The 9,037-nt window shown below is 40.7% G+C and overlaps 1 pseudogene; it reads left to right on the top strand.

The window, feature by feature from the left end:
- The window catches only part of LOC106698025, an 18,567-nt pseudogene extending 10,467 nt beyond the window's left edge, over window positions 1–8,100 (top strand).
- Window positions 8,101–9,037: the final 937 nt, after the last annotated feature.

Raw genomic sequence — 9,037 nt, 5'->3', positions numbered from 1 at the left:
GCCAGCAGGTCGTTATCTCCCGAGGGGTCCCAGACTGCAAGAGGGCACAGGCCGGGCTGAGAGACCCCCTCTATCCCCTCCGAGTGCTCAAATTGGTGTGCACCGGGTCTCTAGTATATATATAATAGGGTTCATAATAGTACTGCCTCAAAAGGTTGTTGTGAGAGAACTCAATAAGAGATTCTTGTAAGGTGCCGAGCACAATGCTTGGCACAGAATAAATATGATACATGTTTGCTTATTTTTAAACATGAATCTAAATTAAAGGGAGTTAGTTCAGATCTAAAGTTTTGATTTAGGAGTTAATGTTTCTTTGTTTTCTCCTCCGACCACCCTCCATGCACGTGCGCAGACACACACTAACACACTCCTATCCCTCTTCTGTATTTGTACTAACATTCTTCATCTTAGAAAAGTCCTCCTTCTTTTATATCGCCTGGACTAGCGGAGTATCGACTGAAACAAAACTATTTATTCTCTATAATAATACCAGAAGGCCCTGGCCTGGAGCCTCCTGCCTTAGAGCTCAGCAAATGAGCAGCTATATCAATTGAGACAGGTGCACGTTGTTCTCACCATGGGCACAGAGTGTTCCCTGAATGTTACTGAAAGTCCCTGGACTAGGTAAACCACCCATGAAATCCCAATTCAAATTAGGGAAATAGACTATAAATATGGCTCAATGAAGACACCTCTCTGAGGAAATAATCCAGGCAGTGGTTAGCTCGAAGGACACAAATTAAAGGCAAACATGTCCAGACCACAGATTCAAGCCCCTTACCCCTATTTTCAATGTGCTACAACTCCAAACCTCCATATATATTTTGCTTTTTAGGCTTCTTAAATACTGATAGTTCTTGAAATTCATTCTAATAGGGATATTTTTCTGATTAACTAATCACTGCCTCCTCATCTCACGATATCAGATAAACCAAAGCATTTAGTTAGATGCCAGAAATACTGACTGAGCCCTTTGTCTGTGTGAAGCACAGTGCTGCCTGATACAGGTACAGACCTAAAGCATACCTGATCCCTGTCCTTGAGCATTCTATGAATGGAGTAAGAAAGCCACATAAGTATACAATGATAGATAAAGCATGATGTATTAAAGTAACACTGAATAGAAGTATCTAAATCTTTATGGGAAGGAAAGGAGTATGGGGAGTGTTACGAAATGCTTACTGGGAGAAATCACCTTTTAAGATCTTTAGAATCAGGAACTAGGTGAAAGGCAAGAGCTCATTTCAGCATAAAGGAATCAAAAGAAACAAGGTGACATTTGAATGTTTGGATGGAGATGGGAAAGGAAGTTTAAAACCAGATTTTATGTACTGGCTGGTATGAAATATCCCAGAAGATGATTACAGAATGATGGGCCTGGTTGGGTCTAAAAACAAGCACAGATCTAGCCATTTTGTCAAGTGTCAGAGCTTATCTAGAACAGAGTTGAATCAAGACTCTTCTTTTACACTTTTTAATATATTTCTACTTATATGACTCAACTCCCAAATTAACCCTCAAATGAACTGAACTGAGAAGGACTTTGAAAACAGTCCCATGATACAAAGCTCAGAAAACTATAGACACCTCTGAGTCCTCCTCTGCTCTTCCCAACTAAGGAAAAAAAATAACCATTTATAAATTGGGGAGCTGAAGAGCCAAGAATAGGTACAATAAAATATGTTGCTTTTGAAGATTGATTTGTGCTTATTAATGGAGAAAAATAACTTTGCTTTTATTATGAAGCCCTTCAATTAATTAGACAGAATGAAAACTCATCATTTTCCCAGTGTTTTTATTAAAATGAGTAAGGCATTTTTTACAAGATTATTATGCAATTGTATACTTTTCCACCCCTTTGTTTTATAAGGTTTTTCCTGCAGGCAGGCTTGTTATGTAATCCTAACCCTGGCCCCATATAATTGATCATGTCACAGAGGTACTAACTCACCATCCTCCAAGCCAACACATGAAATGACATCCTGAAAACTGGGAACCACTCTCAAGATTCTATTAGGAGTCTAATCATTCATCATCTGGTCATGAAAATGATAACCTTTGAAAGCTGTGTATGGGCAAATTAAAAATTTTGCCTCTCCACCCATGTACAGGGAGGAAAAAGGCTGGCCAAATTCCATAATAATTTATATGAAGGGTAGGTGATAATCAATAGAGAAAAACAAATACAAACATCAGGAATAAAATTGTTATACAGGTAGGTGTGTGTGTGTGTGTGTGTGTGTGTGTGTGTGTGTGTGTGTTTAGAGAAAGAGGGAGGGAGAAAACAAACCCTATATGAAAGCCCCTAAATCCTTTACCTCAATCACAAGGCAATGAGACACGTTTAGCCAGGTAACATGTTTTACCTCAAAGGAAAGTAACTTCCTTCTGTCTATGCTGTATATGTATTTTGGGCACTAAAATAGCAGTGTGACCTTGGTCAAGTTAATTCAGTTTTCTGGGCTTCACTCAAAAAGAGTGAAGGGAGAGAACTGAAAGGCCCTTTCAGCTGCAATGTTTCATATAACCTTACACTGAAGTTATTCCATATTAATAAAAGATGAGCCTGAGGCACAAAATACTACAATGGCTCTTCTTATAGCATATGCTTTACTTACAGCATAGGCCAACAGAACCACTTTTGTTACCATGGTTGGGTTCAGGACTGCTGCAATGCTCTATCTCAGATCTGGAGATTAACATATATACAGGGGTATGAATGGATTTCTACACTTCGTGTTATTCTTTAGTCATAAGTTGTTAAAATCTCTCTACCAGCTTCTCCATTAAGTATATTCTTGGCCACTGAAGAACCAGGCAAGAAAATGAGCCGTAGTCCAAATCTAAGCACTGGTCATTGAGTCCTTGAGCCTACAATACTCTTTCTCCTAGATGCTTCTTTCCTTCTCTGTAACACTTGTCTATTGCATTTTTTCATGTGTATTTCTGTGTGTGTGAGAGAGAAAGGGAGAAAAAGAGAGCAAGAGAAAGAGAGAGAGAGAGATAGATGGAGAGAATGAGATAAATAAAAAGAGATAGTGACATTTCAACCCAGGTCCCATGACTGCATGATTCGCCCACCAAGCGAGCTGCTTCAACTCTGGGCCTTGTGCATCCTGGCGACTGGGCACACCAGTGAGTATGGGACTAGGTTACTCTTCAGCCAAGCCCACTGCTTCAGACACAGTCCCTGTGAAACTGGGGGCCTGGGCCCTCCAGAGAGTTTCAGAGAGTCCGACCCTCCTACCAAGCCCGCTGCTGCAGCCACAGGCCCTGTGCGACTCAGCACCTAGATCTTTTGATGAAAACAAAAATGGGGAGACAAAGAAAAATCCCAAAGGAAAGAAAAGGAGGCATCAGAAAAGGTACTAAATGAAACGGAGGTATGCATTATGTCAGAAAAAGAATTCAGAGTAAGGGTCAGAGTTTCTAAACCAGCTGGATGAGAAAATCAACAACTTATCCTATATAATAAAGAGGTAATATGCAAATTAACCCTCATGACCTCACAATATGGCTGCCTATGACCAGGCCGGCAGGGGGGTTAGTGAGGGATGACCAAACGACTGAACAGCAGGCTGCGTGGGGAAACCAGGCTGGCAGGGGGGTTAATGAGGGACAACCAAATGACTGAACAGCAGGCTGTGTGGGGTGATGAGGCTGGAAGGGGGGTTAGTGAGGGATGACCAAATGACTGAAGAGCAGACTGCATTGGGGCAATCAGGCCGGTCGGCGGGGGCCATAAGATGCGACCAGGCCAGTAGGGGGGGCAGTTGGGAGTGAACAGGCCGGCAGGGGAGTCAGTTAGGGGCAACCAGGCTGTCAGAGGAGGGAAGTTGGGGGTGACCAGGCTGATAGGGTGGCAGGAAGGGATGACCAGGCTTGGGGGGGGGGCAGTTAGGAGTAACCAGGCTGGCAGGGAGGGGGCAGTTGCGGGCAACCTGGTCAGCAGCAGGGGGCAGTTAGGGGTGATCAGGCCAGTATACAGAGGCAGTGAGGGGCAATCAGGCTGGCAGGAGGGGCAGTTAGGGGCGACCAGGCAGGTAGGCAGGTGAGTGATTAGGAGCCAGCAGTCCAGGATTGTGAGAGGGATGTCTGACATCCCCCGAGGGTTCCTGGAATGGAGAGGGTGCAGGCTGGGCTGAGGAGACCCCCTTCCTGTGCACAAATTTCATGCACTGGGCTTCTAGTGTAAGAATAAACAGTAAATAAAGTGATATAGCTACAATAAAAAACACAATGGAAGGTTTCAACTGTAGACTAGAAGAAGCAGACCAAATTAGCAAATTAGAAGACAGGGCAGAAAAACAAACAAATCTGAACAGCAATTGGAGAAAAAATTAGAAAGCAGAAAGAGAGCATAAGGGAGCTTTGGGACAAGATGAAACAATGTATCATATGTATAATAGGGGTGCCAGAATGACAAGAAGGGGAGGAAGGATTCAAAAATCTATTTGAAGAAATAATGACAGAAAACTTCCCTGATCTGGGGAAGAAGAAAGTCACACAGGCACAGAAAGTCCCAAACAAGATGAACCTGAAAAGACCTACACCAGACACGTTGTAATTACAATGACAAACATTTACGACAAAGAGAAAATCTTAAAGGCTGCAAGAGAGAGACAGAAAGTTACCTACAAGGCATCTTCCATTAGAGTAACAAATGATTTCTCAACAGAAACACATCAGGCCAGAAGGCAATGGAATGAAGTATACAAAATGCTGCAAAGCAAGGGACTGAATACAATACTCTATCAAGCCAGGCTATCATTCAAAATTGAAGGGGAAATCAGGAACTTCACAAACAAAAAAAAGGCTAAGGGAGTTTATTACTACCAAGCCACCAATGCAAGAAATGCTAAAAGGGAATATTGTAAAAAGGAGAAATAGAAAGGGAAGAAGGAACACAGGTACAAAAAAATAAATATGGCTACAAACAAGTACCTATCAATAATAACCTTAAATGTAAATGGATTAAGTACTCCAATCAAAAGACATCGAGTGGCTGAATGGATATAAAAATATTATATGCTGTATACAAGAGACCCAGCTTAAAACAAGGGACTCATACAGACTGAAAGTGAGGGATGGAAAAATATCTTTCAGGCAAATGGAAATGGAAAAAAAGCTGGGGTAGCAATACTTTTATCTAAAAAATAGACCTCAAAGTGAAGGCCATAACAAGAGATAAGGAAAGCCACTTCATAATACTAAAGGGATTAATACAACAAGAGGATATAACTCTAGTAAACATATATGCACCCAATGCAGGAGCATCCAAATACATTAAAAAAAAAACCTTTGGAAGATATCAAGGGAGAGGTTGACAGCAATAAAATCATAGTATAGGACAGCCGTGGGCAAACTACGGCCCATGGGCCGGATCCGGCCCGTTTGAAATGAATAAAACTAAAAAAAAAAAAAAAAAAAAAAGACCGTACCCTTTTATGTAATGATGTTTACTTTGAATTTATATTAGTTCACACAAACACTCCATCCATGCTTTTGTTCCGGCCCTCCGGTCCAGTTTAAGAACCCATTGTGGCCCTCGAGTCAAAAAGTTTGCCCACCCCTGGTATAGGACTTTAATACCTCATTGACATCACTGGATAAATCCTCTAGACAAAAAAATCAACAAAGAAACAGCAATCCTAAATAACTACTAGATGAAAAAGACTTGACATCTTCAGAACATTTCACCCCAAAGCTACAGAATCTACATTCTTCTCAAGTGCTCACAGGACATTTTAAAAGATGGATGACATACTGGGTCACAGGCAAAGTCTCTTGAAATTTGAGAAGATTGAAATCATATCAAGCATCTTCTCAGATCACAATGGAATAATATTAGAAATCAACTACAATAAAAACAATTAAAAAATTCAAACGCTTGCAGGCTAAATAGCATAACTCATAATGATTGAGTTATCAAAGAGATCAAAGAAGAAATTAAAAACATACTGGAAACAAATGACAATGAAAACACAGCAATCCAAAATCTATGGAACATAGTAAAAGCAATCCTGAGAGGGAAGTTCATAGCATTACAGGCCCATCTCAAAAAACAAGAAAAACTGGTAATACATTATCTAACTCTATAATGTAAAGAATTAGAAAGAGAGCAACAAGAAAAGTCCAGAGTGAGCAGAAGGAAGGGGATAATAAAGATAAGAGCAGAAATAAATGACATAGAGACCAAAAAAAGTGCAATAAAGAGATCAATAAAACCAAGAGCTGGTTCTTTAAAACAAGATTGTTGAACCTCTAGCCAGGCTCACCAAGAAACAAAGAGAGAGGACCCAAATAAACAAAATCAGAAATTAAAGAGGCAACTTAACAACAGACCCCACAATAATACAAAGGATTGTAAAAAAAAAAATACTATGAACCACTCTATTCCAACAAACTGGACAACCTAGAAGAAATGGGCATATTCCTAGACAAATATAAGCTTTCAAAACTCAATAAGGAAGAATAAAAATATCCGAATAGGCTGATAAGTATGGAGGAAACTGAAGCAGTAATAAAAAAAAATTCCAGCAAACAAAAGCCATGGGCTAGACAATTGCACAGGGGAATTTTACCAAACATTTAGCAAAGAACTAAAACGTATATTCCTCAGACTATTCCAAAAAAATTCAAGAGGAATAAACACTTCCAAGCTCTTTCTATGAAGCCAGCATTAACCTAATCTGAAAACCAGATAAAGACACTACAAAGAAAGAGAATTACAGGCCAATATCCCTCATGAACATAGATGCCAAAATCCTCAACAAAATTCTATCAAATCAGATCCAGCATTGCATTAGAAAGATCATACACCATGACCAAGTAGGATTTATCCCAGGAATGCAAGGATGGTACAATATCCACAAATCAATAAATGTGATACATCACATAAACAAATTGAGAGGTAAACATCACATAGTCATATCAATTGACACAGAAAAAGCATTTGACAAAATCCAACACCCTTTCTTGATAAAAAAAAAACTCTCAGCAAAGTGGGAATAGAGGGATCATACCTCAACATAATAAAAGGCTCATATGGCAAACCTACAGCCAACATCATACTCAATGGGAAAAACTAAAACCATTTCACCTAAGAACAGGAACAAGACAGGGATGCCAACTCTCACCATTCATGTTCAACACAGTATTGTAAGTGCTAGCCTTAGGGATTAGACAAGAAGATGAAATAAAAGGCATCAAAATTGGAAAAGAAGAAGTAAAACTGTCATTATTGGCAGATGACATGATATTGTACATAGAAAATCCTAAAGACTCCATCAAAAAACTATTAGATTTGAGCACGTCCAGCGCAGTACTTAGGGCTCCAGGGTTGTGGGGTCACTCTTCCTGATTATCCCCATCTGGCGGGGGCTGGGCCAGGAATGGGAGCTGTGCCACCTCGCTGGCACCTTCCAGGCGACCTACTGAGGCCTTGAGCGGGTCCCATCTGGAGCTCCCGTGTGCCCCTGCCCCAACCCTAGCGCCTTTAGCTGCCCCTCCCTGTGCAGCCCAGAGGGTCTGGGGCCTATCTAGAAATCCCCACCAAAGCCACAGGCCCCAATGACTCTAGCTTCCAGTCTTTCCCTGTCTGGTCCATAGAGATGGTTGGTTACCATGGGGAAGCTTTCAGCCAAATGCCTTCTGGCAGGGGACCCTGCAGTGGGCAAGACCGCCCTGGCGCAAATCTTCTGCAGCAAAGGAGCCCACTTCTAGAGCTATACCCTGGCAATGGGGGTAGATTTGGTGGTGAAGACGCTGCCAGTTCCTGACATGGGGAACAGTGTGGAGCTCTTTATTTTTGACTCTGCCAGCAAGGAGCTATTTTTGGAAATGCTGGATAAATTGTGGGAGAGTCCTATTGTCCTGTGCCTCATCCACGACATGACCAATGAGCAGTCCTTCATCAACTGCAGCAAGTGGCTGGAGAAGGCATGGTCACAGGTGCCAGGAACCTCCCTCCCAGGTGTGTTAGTGGGCAACAAGACAGACCTGGTCAGAAGATGAGCAGTGGAAGTGGCACAGGCCCAGGCATGGGCGCTGGGCCAAGGCCTGGAATGTTTTGAAACATCCGTGCATTATTCACAATAGCCAAGATGTGTAAATCACCTAAGTACCATCAATGGATGAATGGATAAAGAAATCGTGGCATATATATGCAATGGAATATTATACAGCCATAAAAAAGAAGTCCTGCCATTTGCAACAACGTGGATGAAACATGAGAGCGTTATGCTATGTGAAATAACTAAGAGAAAGACAAATACTATATGGTCTAATATGTGAAATCGTAAACAAACAAACAAACAAACAAACAAAACAAGCTCATAAATACCAAGAACAGATTGGTGGTTGCCAGAGGTAGAGGTGGGAAAAATGGGTGAACTGCTTGTTGATTTGTTTTTAGTTTGAATAAATTTAATTTAAAAAGAACTATTAGGCTTAATAAATGAATTCAACAATGCAGCAGGATACAAAATTAACACCCAGAAATCTGTAGCTTTTTTATACACCAACAATGAACTTACAAAAAGAGAAACTAAAAAATCAATCCCATTTACCATTGCAAAAATAAAAATTAAGATACCTAGGAATAAACTTAACTAAGGAGTTAAAAGACCTGTACTCGAAAAACTACAGGATGTTGAAAAAAGAAATAGTGGAAGACATAAACAAATGGAAGAATATACCATGTTCATGGATTGGTAGAATCATCATCATTAAAACGTCCATACTACCAAAAGCAATCTATAGAGTCAATGAAATCCCCATTAAAATACCAACGGCATATTTCATAAACCTAGAACAAACTCTCCAAAAATTCATATGGAATAAAAAAAGACCCCGAATAGCCACAGCGATCCTGAGAAAGAACAAAGTTGGAAGGATCACAATACCAGATATCAAGCTGTATTACAAAGCAGCTGTCCTCAAAACTGCCTGGTACTAGCACAAGAACAGACATATAGACCAATGAAACAGAACAGAGAACCCAGAAATTGACCCAGCCATTATGCTCAATTAATGT

Source organism: Myotis lucifugus, unplaced genomic scaffold (genome assembly GCF_000147115.1).
Source record: "Myotis lucifugus unplaced genomic scaffold, Myoluc2.0 scaffold_2, whole genome shotgun sequence".
NCBI classification, from domain to species: Eukaryota; Metazoa; Chordata; class Mammalia; order Chiroptera; family Vespertilionidae; genus Myotis; species Myotis lucifugus.
This window is presented reverse-complemented; position numbering and strand designations above follow the sequence as displayed.